We start from the raw sequence: 18,826 nt of genomic DNA, 5'->3' as shown, positions 1-18,826 counted from the left end.
GCAACTGGTCTGCACAAGTCATTACGGATGGCAAGGGTCCAGCATAAAAGTTTAATTAGATTAATCTGGTTGTACATTATCTTTGGCAAGATGAATATTCAATGCATCAGGGCTGGAAGTGATTGATTTTAAATCCGGGCAGTTCAGCAAAAATGTTAACTTTTTGCCAACTTTCTCGCTGAGAGAACAGGACAGACACGGTTACGCAACGGTGCCCGCTGATGATGTCCGTACAATTAAAGGACCATTAATACCGCCACACATGCTGCATTTATATAAAGAAACTACAGAACCAATAACAATCAAGTAAAAAAAAAAAAAATTCCCTCTGGATGTTTATATTGCAGAGTTAAATAGTTGCACACCAGCAGATTCTCTATGAACAGCCCAATTTTTTTATAGATGTACTCACTGTTACATGCACACTGGGGAAGGAGCAGAGCACGATTTTGTACACCTCATCAGCTGATGAATCTATGTATGTACCGGGTAGAGATTCTGGCAAACGCTGTGTATTGCAGTTAATTGTAGGTGTCTCTGGAGTTAAATGGAACACATGCACAACAGCGATCATGGTGGCCATCTTGGGATAGGCCATGGAGCCTCCCTGGAGAACCAGAAGAAGCAAGAGACTATAGAACACTCCTCTTTTAACAAATATTATGATGTTACAACTCTATATCGCTTCTAGTCCCACTTCACAGACAGGCGGAGCGCAGAACACACCTCCGAAATGCTCTGATTTAAGTGGACCACCCCATACCTCTAAGCGGTTCATTCTTCTAGATGAGGCATGTCCGTGTCAAGGTTTAGGAGCGATAAGTGTTGGCAAGTATTTATCCTACCACTAAGCTATTATAAGGAAACAAATTATAAGTTGGTAAATCTGAGTTTTTTCAAATGTATAATGAAACATAACATCGCTCGGAGTCTGCTCAGGCCGATGAATGGAATCCTGCTCAGTGCGCAGGACAAGCGCCTCAGCCGCATAGACCGTATATTATCTCTACTTGCGTCATCAAGTCTCCAGTTGGCCCGATACTGTCCTGCTGGAAGCGTTCGTTATGTGGTTTTGATGCACTGAACAGGACCCAATCCATTGAATTAAACGGGCTCCCTTATGAGCTGGCCTCAATCTCTCTTGCTTTGAGTTTTCTTTTATATACGGACACGCGTGCATCCTGCCCTCTGCATGAAACAAAGGTCAAATATCAACATGCAATTTATTTTTTGATTGTGTCTGTTTAAAAAGATGTCAAGGAAACGTTTGTGGCAATCTAAGCTATAGCGGCGACACAGGGGGGAGCACATCTGCAGATACGCAATCAGCCTCTTTCTGGTTTGGGGGAGGTGGCTGTTTTCAGTGTGATTCTCAATCTTTTTATAGAATAATAATTTTATATTGGTGTTAAAAAAAAAAAAAAAAAAAAAAAACACTTCTGACAGTTGTATCAATTGTGCAGCTTCCATTTATAACCAAGGTTGCTAAGATACTGCTATGGGTTTTTATGGTAAATGACCGTCAAAAGTGTTGGACATCAGACCTTCAGCAGGTGGGCGTACGTGGTGCAGCGGACAGGCTCAGTAGGCGGACAGGTGGATGTGGCAGAGCGGGCAGGCAGATAACTGGGGAAGAAGCTCAGAGAGGGCATGAGGAGCTGGCCGATGCAGCAGAGAGGGTGGGCACTTGTGTGGCTGCCCAGTGTAACCTCTAACATCACGCCATGCAGCGACGTGTTTTCCGGTAGCGCCTAAGCTGAGCGTGCTTGTGCTCAGCGCTGCCTGGCAGGAAAGGATGGAATGCTCATGTGAATTTCATTCCCAAAATCCTAGGATTGGAGGCTCTAATCCTGAGATTGAAATCCCAGACAAAATCTCGGAATCCCACAATACCGATACCGAGATTGACATTCCTACCCCCAATTAGCATGTACTCGCACATTGCACACTTTGCATGCCCGGCGTATACACATGCGCAGCAATGACCCTGCGCATATGCCACCATCAGGGCCAGCGCCACCACTAGGCAGCTCTAGGCATTTGCCTAGGGCGCCGGCACCTGGAGGGCGGCAGTTCGCCCCTCACCCCCAGCGAACTGTGTAAAAAAATTGCTGCCCCGGCGTCCCTGCAGTGCTGGGGCGGTCAGGGGTGTCCGTGCCGTAGGGGTACCTGCGGCACCGTCATGTGTATAAAGCTGGCTGCGGCCGGCGGGGTCCCAGTAGTGAATAGCAAATAATTAGCGCTATGCGCGCGGCGGCGCGGGAAGCGCTAGTTATTTGGTATTCACTACAGGGACCCCGCCGGCCGCAGCCAGCTTTATACATACCCTCCAACATTTCTAGGGCAAAAATCGGTACACACACTGAAAGGGGGCGTGGCCATTGATAAATGGGGCGTGGTCATTGATAAGGGGGGGGGCAAGCCATGTTGGAGGGTATGCAGGTAAAAGAGCCCTGGGGGGCATATGGCACCCTGCCCAGCACCTGATGCAGCTCATGTCACATGGTGGCTTGGTGGGCTGCTGGCATATTAAATCAGTATATTTAATATACTTATTTAAAAAATAAGTATATTAAATATGCTGATTTAATATGCCAGCAGCCCACCAAGCCACCATGTGACATGAGCTGCAAACAGTTGCGACATGATGGTGGATACTAGAAGACACCACTGGAGTGATTTAGTGAGCCACCTACTTGTTGCACTCTGGATGAGTTCATGAGTGCTTGCTTGCTGTTACATACGACTGTGGCAGGCTCCGGACCGGGACTGTGACCACATGGAGATCATTCCCCCACTCCCCATCCCCCACTCCCCATCCCCCACATGCGCGCCGGGGCTGGCCACCGCATCCCCCTCTCCCTCAAACAGATTTGCGCCGAGTTCTCACGTCCGCGCACGTCCTTCCCCTGAGTGCGGTGCTGGTGCGTGACCTCGTGGCGTCATGACGCCATGCAATGCCCGCAGGCCGCAATGCACTCATGGGAGTGGAGGGGGAGAGGGGAGAGCCGGCGCACCACAGGGCATCAATCAGCGGGGCACAGGAACTGACAGCAGCACTGCAGCAGCCAATAGGAGGAATTATTTTTTGCGGCGCACAGTAAGTTAAAGAAAACCGGTACATTCGGTACAAACTGATTTTGCCGGTACAGACTGTTAAAAAACGGTACTGTACCGGCAAAATCGGTACAGTTGGAGGGTATGCTTTATACACATGACGGCGCCGCAGGTACCCCTACGGCACGGACACCCCTGACCACCCCAGCACTGCAGGGACGCCGGGGCAGCAATTTTTTTACACAGGTACCCCCCCCCCTACCTCCCCCCGGCACCGGGGCGCCCCCACCCCGACTTGCCTGGGGCGCTCCGGTGCCTTGCACCGGCCCTGGCCACCATCTGTCCCCTGTGCGAGTATTCCGGTCCTGTGAACGGAACAGAACAACCTCCAATGTCTGATGTAGGTTCAAATGCGTCCGGGATGTTTTATACCAATTGTCTGAGAGACCTGCGGCCAAGTTCGGATATAGAACTATTACCTAATAGAGTTCTGTACCTCTTGCACAGGTGTATGTGAGCACCTCTGTAAGGGCCGGATGTTCAAACATCCACAGCCTAGCTCCGCCCTCCTTCGCCACTCATCGCTGACATAATTATCGGATGTGTTGTAACATATGCGATAATTATGGCACAGGACAGCTCTTGTGTTAAGAGCTGTCCTGTGCGGTCCTGTGCGGAGTCAGCAGGTCCCGGCGGCTCTCCCCTCCCTCCCTCCCATAACCGGTGCTGCTCTCCTACTCCTCCCTGCACCCGGAAGAGGATCAGTGCAGGGAGGAGGTCACAGGTCCGGGCAGCACAGCTCTGTGCTGCCCGGACACAGGTGAGGGGGGGGGGTCGGTGCGGGGCGGCGGTGGGTCGGTGCAGGGCGGAGGTGGGTCGCGGTAGAAGCCCATAGGCTTTTATGGGGCATCAACAGATTTTTCTGGCGATGCCCCCCGTCGAGGGGCATCCCAAAATTATCGAACAACAGCACAAGCACACGGTACAATGTGCGCATGTGCAAGTGTCCGTGAGATGTGAGGCTGCAAGGGCTTGGTGATTGACACCCTGTGGCCTTTTAGGGCGGTACCCAGCGATTTCTGGTAGTGCCCCAGATAACGCTGGTGTACCCCGGCCGTTGGGAGGGACGCTGACATCATGAGCAGCCTCCTTCTTCCCACGACCTTCGCAGCGCTGAGCAAGTCTAGACTGCGCTACGAACAGAGGGGAAAAATTCATTCGATGCTGAGTTATTTTGAATGGTTTTCCCCTCGTAGTGTTCCGTGCGCATGCGCGGTCATTCGACAATCGGTGGGGCTGCTGTGTCGCAGTCTTGCGTTTGGATCTGAATCGGGTTCTAAGTACAGTCCAATATTTACCCTGCACTGAAACAAAATCTATCTCTCTCTGCACCTGTTACATCTGCCCCACCTGCAGCCCAGCACGGTTTTGTCCATCTGCAAAAATTGCAACCTTGCTATTGCTAACAGGTCTGAATTAAGCCCTAAGTGCAGCCTGGAGCGAGCGAAGGGTCTAATTCATACCTGATCGCACAAATTTGCATGGTGGCCGATTATGGATACACTGCGCAAGCGTATGGCCCCTAGCTCAGATGCGCGAGGCCTGCCCGCTGTTTGCAAGGTGATTGACAGGAAACCGGCGTCTTGGGTTGGGAACCGGCCGGTTAATGGGAGTGCTAAGAAAAAAGCAGGCGTGCCTAGGAAAATGCGTGAGTGTGTTAGGGAAGGGTGTGTGATGTCGGATAGGCCCTTTTCCATCACCCCACCGAGTACGTCCAGTTCCATCACCCCACCGAGTACGTCCAGTTCCATCACCCCACCGAGTACGTCCAGTTTCATCACCCCATCGAGTACGTCCAGTTCCATCACCCCGCCGAGTACGTCCAGTTCCATCACCCCGCCGAGTACGTCCAGTTTCATCACCCCGCCGAGTACGCCCAGGGCTACACAGCGCCTGCTATGACTGGTGCATAGTGTACTAATCATCCGATGGTGAGCCTGTTACGATGGGTTTTGGACCTACTCGCTCACCTGTGAATAGATGTGTAGCTGCGAATTCACAGCTGTGCGATCAGATCTGAATTAGACCCTAAATGCGGGAGAACGACTAAGTAGGGGAGCGACATGTAAATATTATTATCATTATTCTGATTCTTATTATTAGATATGGAACATCTGATAAAAGGTATAATGCTTTTTAGAGTACTTTTCCAGTGGTCATTCGCATAACAACCGTGAAAAACCCTCAGCTGCAGAATGAGAAACAGGCTGACAGGCCCGGACACTAAAAGCATTACCATTACCGTAAGGTTAAAAGCTCGGTAAGGTTCCGCTCTCTTGTGTCTCGCCGCTAGGAGACACCGTCTTAATGAGTCGAGCACAACCGCTTAATGGTTCCGACATTCACCCTTAAAGCTCTTGATTGACAATACCATTTAGTCTAGACCTTAGTAGTTTAACGACGTGAATCTACAGTATTGCCTTCTACTCCAGAATTAATTCACTACGGTAGATTAACGGGCCTGGCTTTTAACAGCCTACTAAGTTATTTATTTTACTAATGCCAGGCACAATATTGTTCTAGGTGGAGGAAGAAAAATTGTTGCAGTTCCTTTTTCGTCCTCATTCGCCCCAGTATCTCTGTTGTGCTCCTAGGACCAAAATGTACTATTTGCAGGGAAAAGGAATGTTCTCCATCCCAAAAAGCAGCTGCGTTGAGGCATTATTCAAGCCCGTTAAGTGTTCATGTTGTCTGTAATGGGATTGTTGTAAATAATTATGCTTCGCTATTACGCGCTAACCCCAAATAGATTCTGTAATCTAGTTTACAAGGAAAGCATTTCACTAGATTAATAGACCTCAAATTATTTCCAGTGCGTAAAGCGCAGAGGTAAATGAGTTAAAACCACTGGGATATCTCCCCCCCCCCCCTCCCCAGTAGATCTACTGCAGCTAAGATCCTGTCTCCGTTCTAAACTCTATTTAAAATCTGTAATGAATCCTCCGAGATGACTTAAAGGTTGTTACTATAAGAATAATATATATATACGGCTCCAATTAGCCAGAGAGAGCGGAGATGTCAACAACGAGAGCGAAAATAGCTCCGGAAATACAATTCAGAGAGAGAATTCTTCCAGGACAGCTGAGAACTTTTCACCTTCGCTGTGTCTGTGGTGACAAAGCCGCTTGGATCTTGGACTTAATAAAGGTGTCTGGGTGCGCGTCACAGTGACCTGGTGACCGCATCTATTTACATAACATGCATGGATGGGGAGTGGGGTCCAGCCAGAGAATTGGGTGGGTGTGCATTCGTTCACAGATGATGGGACTGATTCAGGTTTACACGCTCCACTGCAAATTGGCTGCAGGGACTGATGTTTCGGATCGGTGCATGTGTTTCAGTGAATATACGCATGTGCAGGCGCAATGTGCAAATGCCTTTGGCGACTATCACGGTTGTACACATTGGGGCAGGCAGGGGGCAGACTGGGCGCCCAGTGTTTCCTGGGTGTGACCACAAAAATGCTGGGCATCCCCATGCAACGCAGGTGCGGCAAAGCAGTTGTCAATGATGACACTTGAGTACATGGTGGGTGACTCGCTCTGCTACCGAGCGCTCATTCAAGGTGGAGGACATGTGGATGGTAAAGCATAAAAAAGTCCCCAAAAATGGGAAAATAATCCTGAAAAGCCCATGTCGACATTTTCACACGTCAACCATTGTTCATGGTCATGCCGACATGTCATAGTGCATGTTGACCTTTCGGTGTCGACCCATTGACTGTCTTCCTAGAGATTGTCTGTGAGCTCATCCACACCTCCTAAGATCGTGTGTCAGCAGTTTTACAGAGTGGCCAAGAACAATTGTGTCGACTAGTTACTAGTTACCAACCCATCAAACTGACAGGACAACATAACAGTAATTTCACAACACTTTCATTCCCCCCATAAAGGTGAGGAGCCGCATTAGAATTGAGTGAAATAGGATTGGATTAGTTGGGTGCATTCTCTCCAATGAATGATATACAGGGTAATGTCCTATTCAGGAAGCCCAGGTCTGATTACAGTCACCTCTGTGGTCCCATGATCCCCTGATGATAAACCTGTATTCCCCCCATACTGAGCAAAGCTTCTTAAATGATTTTCATTGACGCACTGGTAATATAAGGCTTCTATTATTCTATCATTTTTCATGCTGATTTCGCCACTAGAGGGCCTGCTCTGTCACCCTTGTCCCTAATCAGTTTTCCTCTACAAGCGGCAGGAAGCGTTTCACACTTATCAAATCATTTACTTCTGCATTCAAATTCGGCAGCACAATGAAGCTGTCTGCAGGAGAAGGGCTTCAGCCGACGCGCATGAATGCTGGGACCTGTAGTTCCACAACAGCTAAAGGCGTGAACTTCCGCTCTGCTGCAAAGCTGCAGGAGGCCGGCAGAGCATGCTGGCTCTTGTAGTCCAGCTGCTAATGGCTGCAGATTTCTTATATATCGTTTTGTGATTGCACAATGACTTAACTGAGTGGCTACATGATTAGATTATAAACCCAGTGGGACAGCGGTGCTATAATCACCAGGAATACGCTTGTATATAATTACAATAGAAGGGCTGTAAATTGCTTTGATTTAGACATTGTCATACACAGGACATATGGGGATCCTTCTGTTGTCTGACCATTAGAACCCAACCTCTGTGAAGTATATGGAAATGGTGGCGTATATAGTTTCGCTGTCTCGATTTGCCGGGGCCCTCGCAGCTTTTACCTGCTGACTATAATTAGTTTCCTCCAACATCGCCTTCGCTGTGTTGTTTCCTGTATTTGATCAATTATCTAAACGACATGAAGTAATAGAAGCAACTTAAATTAGTGATCTAATTTGGTGACACTTTTAGTTCGAGTTGACGGAGGAACATCTGTTGTGCAGTCATCCGTCGCACGGAGCAACCATTAGCACGGGCCCAGCAGCTACCCGCGCACAGCGCCGGTGGACGACCAGTCTGCCAGCTAATTAGGAACGGGCGGTGTCATGAGGCACTGGATAAGGCATTCTCCAAATGAAACAAAAATTAAAGTAGACGCCAGTCACTTAAGGTGCGTACACACGGGGCAATATGATCGCTGGCAATATATTGCTAGCAATATATTGCTCAGCAATCATATTGCCCCGTGTCCCGTTTTCATCTGCGACCAGAGATGGTCGCAGATGAAAATTTAAACACTGCTGGGTGAAGAGGCAGGGGATGTCGCTGGTCGGAGGAGCATGCTCCTCCGACCAGCGACCATTCAGGGGCTGAAAACGGGAGCGCGCACCCGGCGATTTATCGCTGGTGCACACTCCAATCACTGGCAATATGGTCGCTCACCGACCATATTCCCAGCGATTTCAGCCCCTATCGCTCCCGTGTGTACACAGCATCAGAGATGTATTTACTAATCCTTGGAGAGAGATAAAGTTGATGGAGATAAACAACCAACCGATCAGCTCTTAACTGTCATTTTTAAAACACCGGCACTTAATAGGGGATTAGGGTTAGGGTTAGGCTGAGGAGGGTTAGAGTTAGGTTCTGGGAGGGGGGATGTGGAGGAAGGTCAGAGTTTGGCTGTGGTGGGAGGATGGTTAGGGTTAGGCTGCACCATGTTCTTACTGGCTGGTTGGAACAAAAACATGGTTATGGATGAGAGAAAATAACAGTTGACCATTTGCTTGGAAATGCTGGAAAACTGACAAACTGTCACTCACCCATAGCCATGTTTTTGTTCCAGGGTTAGGCACTTAGAAGGGGTTTAGGGTTAGGCTGCTGGGGGTAGGAAGGTTAGGGTTAGGCTGCTGGGGGTAGGAAGGTTAGGGTTAGGCCGCTGGGGGTAGGAAGGTTAGGGTTAGGCTGCTGGGGGTAGGAAGGTTAGGGTTAGGCTGCTGGGGGTAGGAAGGTTAGGGTTAGGCTGCTGGGGTAGGAAGGTTAGGGTTAGGCCGCTGGGGGTAGGAAGGTTAGGGTTAGGCTGCTGGGGGTAGGAAGGTTAGGGTTAGGCCGCTGGGGGTAGGAAGGTTAGGGTTAGGTTGCTGGGGGTAGGAAGGTTAGGGTTAGGCTGCTGGGGTAGGAAGGTTAGGGTTAGGCTGCTGGGGGTAGGAAGGTTAGGGTTAGGCCGCTGGGGGTAGGAAGGTCAGGGTTAGGCTGCTGGGGGTAGGAAGGTTAGGGTTAGGCCGCTGGGGGTAGGAAGGTTAGGGTTAGGCTGCTGGGGGTAGGAAGGTTAGGGTTAGGCCGCTGGGGGTAGGAAGGTTAGGGTTAGGCTGCTGGGGGTAGGAAGGTTAGGGTTAGGCTGCTGGGGGTAGGGAGGTTAGGGTTAGGCTGCTGGGAGTAGGACGGTTAGGGTTAGGCTGCTGGGGGTAGGAAGGTTAGGGTTAGGCTGCTGGGGGTAGGAAGGTTAGGGTTAGGCTGCTGGGGGTAGGAAGGTTAGGGTTAGGCTGCTGGGGGTAGGAAGGTTAGGGTTAGGCTGCTGGGGGTAGGAAGGTTAGGGTTAGGCCGCTGGGGGTAGGAAGGTTAGGGTTAGGCTGCTGGGGGTAGGAAGGTTAGGGTTAGGCTGCTGGGGGTAGGGAGGTTAGGATTAAGCTGCTGGGGGTAGGAAGGTTAGGGTTAGGCTGCTGGGGGTAGGAAGGTTAGGGTTAAGCTGCTGGGGGTAGGAAAGTTAGGGTTAGGCTGCTGGGGGTAGGAAGGTTAGGGTTAGGCTGCTGGGGGTAGGAAGGTTAGGGTTAGGCTGCTGTGGGTAGGAAGGTTAGGGTTAGGCTGCTGGGGTAGGAAGGTTAGGGTTAGGCCGCTGGGGGTAGGAAGGTTAGGGTTAGGCTGCTGGGGGTAGGAAGGTTAGGGTTAGGCCGCTGGGGGTAGGAAGGTTAGGGTTAGGTTGCTGGGGGTAGGAAGGTTAGGGTTAGGCTGCTGGGGTAGTAAGGTTAGGGTTAGGCTGCTGGGGGTAGGAAGGTTAGGGTTAGGCCGCTGGGGGTAGGAAGGTCAGGGTTAGGCTGCTGGGGGTAGGAAGGTTAGGGTTAGGCCGCTGGGGGTAGGAAGGTTAGGGTTAGGCTGCTGGGGGTAGGAAGGTTAGGGTTAGGCCGCTGGGGGTAGGAAGGTTAGGGTTAGGCTGCTGGGGGTAGGAAGGTTAGGGTTAGGCTGCTGGGGGTAGGGAGGTTAGGGTTAGGCTGCTGGGGGTAGGACGGTTAGGGTTAGGCTGCTGGGGGTAGGAAGGTTAGGGTTAGGCTGCTGGGGGTAGGAAGGTTAGGGTTAGGCTGCTGGGGGTAGGAAGGTTAGGGTTAGGCTGCTGGGGGTAGGAAGGTTAGGGTTAGGCTGCTGGGGGTAGGAAGGTTAGGGTTAGGCCGCTGGGGGTAGGAAGGTTAGGGTTAGGCTGCTGGGGGTAGGAAGGTTAGGGTTAGGCTGCTGGGGGTAGGGAGGTTAGGATTAAGCTGCTGGGGGTAGGAAGGTTAGGGTTAGGCTGCTGGGGGTAGGAAGGTTAGGGTTAAGCTGCTGGGGGTAGGAAAGTTAGGGTTAGGCTGCTGGGGGTAGGAAGGTTAGGGTTAGGCTGCTGGGGGTAGGAAGGTTAGGGTTAGGCTGCTGTGGGTAGGAAGGTTAGGGTTAGGCTGCTGGGGGTAGGATGGTTAGGGTTAGGCCGCTGGGGGTAGGAAGGTTAGGGTTAAGCTGCTGGGGGTAGGAAGGTTAGGGTTAGGCTGCTGGGGGTAGGAAGGTTAGGGTTAGGCTGCTGGGGGTAGGAAGGTTAGGGTTAGGCCGCTGGGGGTAGGAAGGTTAGGGTTAGGCTGCTGGGGGTAGGAAGGTTAGGGTTAGGCTGCTGGGGGTAGGAAGGTTAGGGTTAGGCTGCTGGGGGTAGGAAGGTTAGGGTTAGGCTGCTGGGGGTAGGAAGGTTAGGGTTAGGCTGCTGGGGGTAGGAAGGTTAGGGTTAGGCTGCTGGGGGTAGGAAGGTTAGGGTTAGGCTGCTGGGGGTAGGAAGGTTAGGGTTAAGCCGCTGGGGGTAGGAAGGTTAGGGTTAGGCCGCTGGGGGTAGGAAGGTTAGGGTTAGGCCGCTGGGGGTAGGAAGGTTAGGGTTAGGCTGCTGGGGGTAGGACGGTTAGGGTTAGGCTGCTGGGGGTAGGAAGGTTAGGGTTAGGCTGCTGGGGGTAGGAAGGTTAGGGTTAGGCTGCTGGGGGTAGGGAGGTTAGGGTTAGGCTGCTGGGGGTAGGAAGGTTAGGGTTAGGCTGCTGGGGGTAGGAAGGTTAGGGTTAAGCTGCTGGGGGTAGGAAGGTTAGGGTTAAGCTGCTGGGGGTAGGAAGGTTAGGGTTAGGCTGCTGGGGGTAGGAAGGTTAGGGTTAGGCTGCTGTGGGTAGGAAGGTTAGGGTTAGGCTGCTGGGGGTAGGAAGGTTAGGGTTACGCTGCTGGGGGTAGGAAGGTTAGGGTTAGGCTGCTGGGGGTAGGAAGGTTAGGGTTAGGCTGCTGGGGGTAGGAAGGTTAGGGTTAAGCTGCTGGGGGTAGGAAGGTTAGGGTTAAGCTGCTGGGGGTAGGAAGGTTAGGGTTAGGCTGCTGGGGGTAGGAAGGTTAGGGTTAGGCTGCTGGGGGTAGGAAGGTTAGGGTTAGGCCGCTGGGGGTAGGAAGGTTAGGGTTAGGCTGCTGGGGGTAGGAAGGTTAGGGTTAGGCTGCTGGGGGTAGGAAGGTTAGGGTTAGGCTGCTGGGCGGTTTAGGCCGCTGGAAATAAAGGTTAGGATAAGGCACTAGCGGGGAGGGATAAGGTTGGGCTGCAGGGGGGTTGGGAAGGGCAGAGGGGAGGTAAGTATACTTACCTGACCCATATTAGTATCAACATCCCTGCCTCTGATCATCTGTACCTTCAGGGGGGATGTGGGAGGGGTCTCATATGCACCTATATAAGACAGGTAAGTACTTTGCTAAACATGTACAGACACCAGGGACTGCTTGGCTAAGGTACAAATCATATGTGGGTTACTGACAAATACTTGCAGACATAAGGGGTCTTTGGTGGACCCCTGGACTACTAATATACTCATTTAGGGGGGGATGTATTAATATCCGTCCGGCCACCGCAATGCCAGCGCATATGTACTAATATATGCGCTAGCATCGCACTGCGGTGATGGAGGCCCCCGCGATACCTGTAATGTGGGGTGGGGGGGTCTCCGTCACCTCCCTGCCGCCTCCTCCTCCCTCCTGCAGCTGGAAGGACGTCCGGCTGCCTTGCTAGGAGGAGGAGGAGGGGGAGGGGACCTGCAGCAAGGTAAGCCAGAGGGAGGGAGGAGAGGGGGGGGTCGGTGGAGGCGGCGGTCGGCGATACCCTATAGAAGCCTATGGGCTATGCGGTGATGCGGCGGCCGGACATTAATACATTAGGAAATGGGGGTTTTACCTCCTTTTTAGCTTAGTACATCCCACCCTTATACTGGCATAAAAGCCTGCCCTGTGCTTTCTGCAGACTTCTGGGTGATACAGGGTAATGCCAAGTGATTTTCGCACCAGTGACAAAGTCCTGAAATGATCAATATATGGATCCGTTCTGTGCTGGAAAGAATCTAGTGTCAGATTATTGTACTGTCCACCTAGAAGAACTGCAATGATTACGATAAAGGGCTTATTTAGTATCTGGAAATGGCTGGAACCCTTCCCTGGCAGCACAGTGGTTGTGCATTAAATATAATTACGGCGCAGTGTTGAATCACAATAAAAAGCATTAGCCTAACAAAATAATAGGTGTACACAGAGGAGCGACTGGTTACTTCTGTGCCCTGGGCACATTTTATAAATAAAAATCCAAAATTAGCTGAGGCTTAACCACAGCGAATCAATACATTAACTATGCAGGATGGAACACTCAAAGCACCAATCTGGGGCTGTCTGTAGATTTACATACAGTAACCTCTGCACTAATGTACTACTGTATTTATAATAGCCGGGGGCTACAGTCACACAACACCCCCCCCTCCCCCCCCCCCCGCGATAGTCAGGCATAAGACTATGATATATTAGTAATACTCTTATGCAGCATTACTGTATACAGCTGTTACTGTAGCAAGCACACTTCTACTCGATACTGTATATTGTTTATATATATATATATATATATATATATATATATATATATATATATATATATATATAGCTAAAAACTCCCCAGCTCTGAGGTGAAGTACCTCCAGTCACCACTGGAGGCCCCTCAAAGCACCAAATTACTTCTTAACAGAAAGTAAAAGCAAAATGATCTGTTTCATACAGAGAGATCTGATAGGAGCAGAGCTGACATTAAGATGTGAGCTTTTAACTACTATATAAAGTATATAAAAGGCTAGTTCTGCTCCTCAGCTCTATGGGGGGGATCAAGGGTTGACCGGTGGACACCAGATGGCGCCCAATGGAACCGATAAAAACAACCGAACCTGAAACAGTGCCACTGTTCCTGTAAAGTTATAACTTCTGATGGAGGTGTCTAGCTCAGCTGCCGAGGGTGACAAATATCCCCCATTGGAATAGTATTTTTTATTTCTTTTTTTGTTGTTGTAAGGGATGAGGCTACACCTCTGATATTTGGCCACACCCCCAGCACCTGGACCCTGCTGATACATATGGAGAAGCTATGATAAATGCTTTCTGTCTAAAGTTCTAGAAATATTTTTATACAATTCATCCGAAATCATTTGCGTTCAATCAAGTATACTGTATATCTATTATCTCTATAATAAAATGCATGGAAGTACAGAACTCCCGGCGCTGTTTATCCAAAGAGAAAGTCGTCTCGTCTGTTCCTTAAAAAAAAAACTACAGTAATTTCCAAATATGTTGCTCTTTGATTTCGGCTCGTGCTCCAGAGCGCAGGCCGGTGGGGTGGAATAATGCACTTTTTATTTATTTATTTTGGACTAGAGAGCCTTAATTTAAATATTTTTCCGAGCGCTATCTATCAGCATCCACTTTGCACAAATAACATGTTTGCCCCAAGGACCGAGTGCTTAATGTGCCAAAACTACATCATATAAATATTGGAACACGCTGAATCCAGCATGATACAGGGAAGGTTGTTCACGCAGCTCTTGTTACTTCATAATACATGTTACACAGAGAGGCGCGTCGTTAGGAATTGTGTTACTTACGCTTTCCGAGAACATTATTAGGTTAAGGTGGGTTTTTTTTTGTCCTTTTTATTTTTATTTTTTCTAAAGTTTTTATAATTGAATCAGAAAAAAAAAAAAAACATGATAATCGAAGGCTGAATAATCAGATGGCGCGTGATTCGTGCAACATTGCAGGGAGGTGAATGAACTACATAAACTACGGTCAATTCTTACATAATCTAATGGGTCTCATATATAGAAATATAGAAAAACCTCTCAGATATCTCAAATCTGCTTTACATTCTATGTTTTATTAAATTAAAGGCAGAAGTAGGCCAACAAATTCCCTTGTGATGTTAAGGCAATGTAGAGGGACAACATTAACCAGATAAAGCTGTGCGTATCGTCCTTGCCGGAGATTGTGGTATCACATTAAATACCAGCACTTTTATTGGTTGTTATTTGTCTGTCTCATGGAAAGGTAACCATGTAAAAGATTGTCAGCCAATCAGTGACCTCCGTGCCTCTCTCATGACAACCTACCCCCTCTGATTTGAGAGCAAACAGGTCTTAATCAGTCCCCTTGTGCCATACTTGCCTACTTTTGAAAACTAGTTTCAGGGAGATTATAGTTGGTAGTAGAATTTTGCACAGCGCCCCATTGAGGGGGTGCATCATGCTCCACCCACAGGGTGTGTCTATTTCCATATATGGAGAGATTGTGAAGAGATATTATAAATGTGGCCCCTAGAAGCGTGGCTGTGTACTGCTACATCTGAGAGGAATCTTTTAAAATTACTTATATCCAAATGTAGATGATCCACAAAGCAGTTAGTAAGAGATACTAGACTTGGTAAAGTGCTGGGAAATGGTGCTGATGATTCAATATAAATGTATCCATCTCTTTTTCCCCAAAAATGTAATAGTGTAATATGGGCTAGGTGAAATGAGGGAGATTGCTAGACTGATGAGGGAGAGAGGGAGATTGCTGTTATTTCAGGGAGTCGCCTGCAGAATGCGGGAGGGAAGGTAACTATGCTGTAACAGTGTAATGTGGGCTAGGTGAAATGAGGGAGATTGCTAGACTAATGAGGGAGATTGCTGCTATGTCAGGGAGTCTCCTGCAGAATGCGGGAGGGTAGGTAACTATGGTGTAACAGTGTAATGTGGGCAAGGTGAAATGAGGGAGATTGCTAGACTAATGAGAGAGATGGAGATTGCTGCGATGTCAGGGAGTTTTCTTGCAGAATGCAGGAGGGGTGGTAACTATGATGTGACCGTTTAATGTGGGCTAGGTGACATTGGGGAGATTGCTAGACTAATGAGGGAGAGAGGGAGATTGCTGCTATGTCAGGGAGTTTTCCTGCAGAATGCAGGAGGGGAGGCAACTATGGTGTAACAGTGTAATGTGGGCTAGGTGACATGAGGGAGATTGCTAGACTAATGAGGGAGAGAGGGAGATTGCTGCTATGTCAGGGAGTTTTCCTGCTGAATGCAAGAGGGGTGGTAACTGATGTAACAGTGTAATGTGGGCTAGGTGACATGGGGGAGATTGCTAGACTAATGAGGGAGAGAGGGAGATTGCTGCTATGTCAGGGAGTTTTCCTGCAGAATGCAGGAGGGGAGGTAACTATGATGTAACAGTGTAATGTGGGCAAGGTAAAATGAGGGAGATTGCTAGACTAATGAGGGAGAGAGGGAGATTGCTGTTATGTCAAGGAGTATCCTGCAGAATGCAGGAGGGCAGGCAACGATAACTTGTGCCCTTGGTGGTCACAGCACCATTGTTGGGCCACTACCCAGAATTTTCCAAGCATTGGCAGACCCCCACTCACTTTTAGGCCATATGGCGGCCATACCCACTGCAGTCCCTCCAATGATTCATGGTCTATATACTGTAGCAAAGATGTACAGCTGGGAAAGGACACTGCACCTGGCACATTGTGAGTAGAATCATAAGCTATCCGCCCTTTACAGTCATTATGTACAGACACCTCACTGTCCTTAAATACAGCTGTAAATAATAAATCTGTGGCATTAGAATGGAAAAGAAAAACGTATTCTAAATTCTTTTGCGACCCAGCAGAGCTGTGAACAGACCCCACTTCCACATACAGTTTCTATTATCTTCCTCTCTGGAAATATGCAGAAATAATCATTTAAACCTTCCACTAAAATCCGCAGTAACCATCGGGCTGAAATGAGATGATCTCGGCAACGGGGCCATCGCTGTGTCAGGTGTGCGGATGGCTGTGATCATTACGATCTGGGATTAAATGGCGGAACTATTGTGTAGCGCGCAGGGGACTGAAATGTGTTGAAAATTACTTTGCTAATGTTTGGTTCTTGCAGGTGGTTTCATTGCTATATTTAAAATGGCAGCGACCCCCGTTGGGTGGCAGTTATGGCACAGCGGGGGAGGAGAGATAGTGCAGGTTTAAATGGAAGTTTAAAGATTTCTCAAAATTGCAGACCTGAAATTCAGGTTTTTTTCGCAGGTGTACTTGACAGTGGCTGAAGAGCGCGGTGATCTATGTCCCCTGCTCGTCTCCTCGCCACTCTGTAACTGCGCTGTGCTACTTTCCAAGTTTATATTTAGTCCAACGAAACTTTAAGCTTCTCAACTGTGTTTTCAGTTATGTAGTATGTTTTATCTGCAGTCATTGTGGCCTTATTGTACGGTCCCTTACCATTCAAGTAGATAAAGACCACCCTTTATAATCAAAGCATAACACTGCTCCACACCTCCATGGTGTGCCGGCGGTGGTGTATGTGTGTATTTGTGTGTGTGTGTGTGTGTGGGGCAATATTTAACTTCCCTCCGGGCAACTTGGGCAAACTTACGCCACTGGCCTGGCGGCGCCCAATTCAGGTTCACAATCACAGCTCCCCTGGCCCCCAGCAGCTCCATAAGTTATCCTCAATCAGGGTCATATCTCAATGTACATTGGCAAATGCAGGGGGGGGGGTCCACCTACCCGGAAAACCCTCCTCCTCTTGGCTTGAATGATGCCAACAATAGCAATGGTATATAATATGATTACTATAGCTGCCATCACATCATGCAGTGGAAGGGACAGAGCGGAGCTGCTGCACATGCCCAGTGGTAGCAGCTTCTTCTACCGAGTTTAGAGTGTAGGGATCCTCAATCAGTGCACTGGACCAGAGAGCAGCTGCCTAAAAGAAGAGACAGGAGCCTTACCATGAGGTGGGAGAATGTGAGCTTACAAATTGCAGCACTGACTATTATGTTTGTGTATTTATTTATTTATTATGGGATGTTTATCCTTTTCCTGACCACTTATTTATATTATACTGTATACATGTGTGATACAGACTATACTATATAGACCGTTAGAGTTAGATATTAATACTATATTTTATAAAGTATCCAACCATTATAAATTTGTAAATTGAATATGTAAATTTATTTCCAGGGTCTTTTCCAGTGGCGGCTAATGAGAGAGAGCTGCAGCACAGTTCAAAATTCAAATAGAGAAGCCAAACCCACTGCCATTCCAAACTGACTCATTGGCAGTTGGTCATTCTCCCCATTTGAATTTTGAACTGAGGAGGGCCCTGAAGCCGCCACTGGTCCTTACTAGTTTCTTCTACCGCTCCCCCAGACTCCCACACTCGCACCAATGTTCCGCAGAGTGGAGATTGTGAACTATATTTGAAAGCGCCCCCCCCCCCCCTTTAGAAATCTGGCGTTTGCCCCTTGGGGTACATGCCCCCAAAACCACTGCCCAGAGCTGTGACATAGGAAGATACAGGGTGCAACCTCAGTGCATGCATGGTACACCTCTTCCTGTTCCCGATGCTTGTTCTGTGATACCATGGGTGCCCACCCTGGGTGAATATACATCCTGCTATGGCACTGTGCAAGCTACGGACGTAATACGATGGTTAATATTATAGTGGGATCATTTGCAAAGCAAATAAATAGTTTTCCTTTTCATGTTTTATTCCGCTCGGCGGAAACCTGACATTATTTCATTTCACAATTTGCCTGCAGCTAATTTCATTTTTCCCCTATTATCCTTCTTGTTTTACCACCCTGTAACCGTTCTATAAATCAGGGAAGAATCAGAATTGCCTTTATTTTTATATGGGTTTAATTGGTTTAACTTGATCTGAATTAGGTGCTTTGTTGTGTATGCGGAATGGCATCCCGCTGAATATATATTGGATTAGCGCTGTGTACCGGCACTTTCAATCTGGTGTGAAAATCCGAGCCTTTGGCATGTTGGAAAGTGCGCGGTGTCCTCTATCAAACATGCTAATGCCGATCAGTTTGCCTTATATCATCCCTTTACTCCATTTGTTTTAGAGCTTTACTACAAAGCAGAATCTGTGACGGGTTTAGGCGTTGCAGATGGTCCCACAATTGTAAGTAGATCATAGTCTTTATTTAGTCTTTGATCAAGGTAAACTTGGCCGAGCGAATGTTAGTCCCCTTCCAAAATTACCCAAATTAACATTGGCGTGTGACCCGAGCAGTATTCCCTATGGCACCTCCAATTTGACTCCTCAGTGCAGATCATGTCACTCACCTCCAGTAACAGTGACCCTGAAGCCCTGGAGATGCAGCTGCAGATCAGTTGACTTCTAATCGCCAATAGAGTATCTCAGGGACTTCATTCCACCATTTGTGACCTACTTTCAAGGGCAGTTCTTCTGATA

The 18,826-nt window shown here is 48.7% G+C and overlaps 1 protein-coding gene across 8 annotated transcripts in view; it reads left to right on the top strand.

Moving 5' to 3' along the window:
• PCDH11X (protocadherin 11 X-linked) overlaps nucleotides 1-18,826 on the top strand; it is a 1,005,792-nt gene that overhangs the window by 40,754 nt on the left and 946,212 nt on the right. The window lies entirely within an intron of this gene.

Source organism: Crinia signifera, chromosome 9, assembly GCF_055691185.1.
Source record: "Crinia signifera chromosome 9, ASM5569118v1, whole genome shotgun sequence".
Taxonomy (NCBI): domain Eukaryota; kingdom Metazoa; phylum Chordata; class Amphibia; order Anura; family Myobatrachidae; genus Crinia; species Crinia signifera.
Note: the sequence above shows the minus strand (reverse complement) of the source record. Positions and strands in the feature narration are given on the sequence as shown.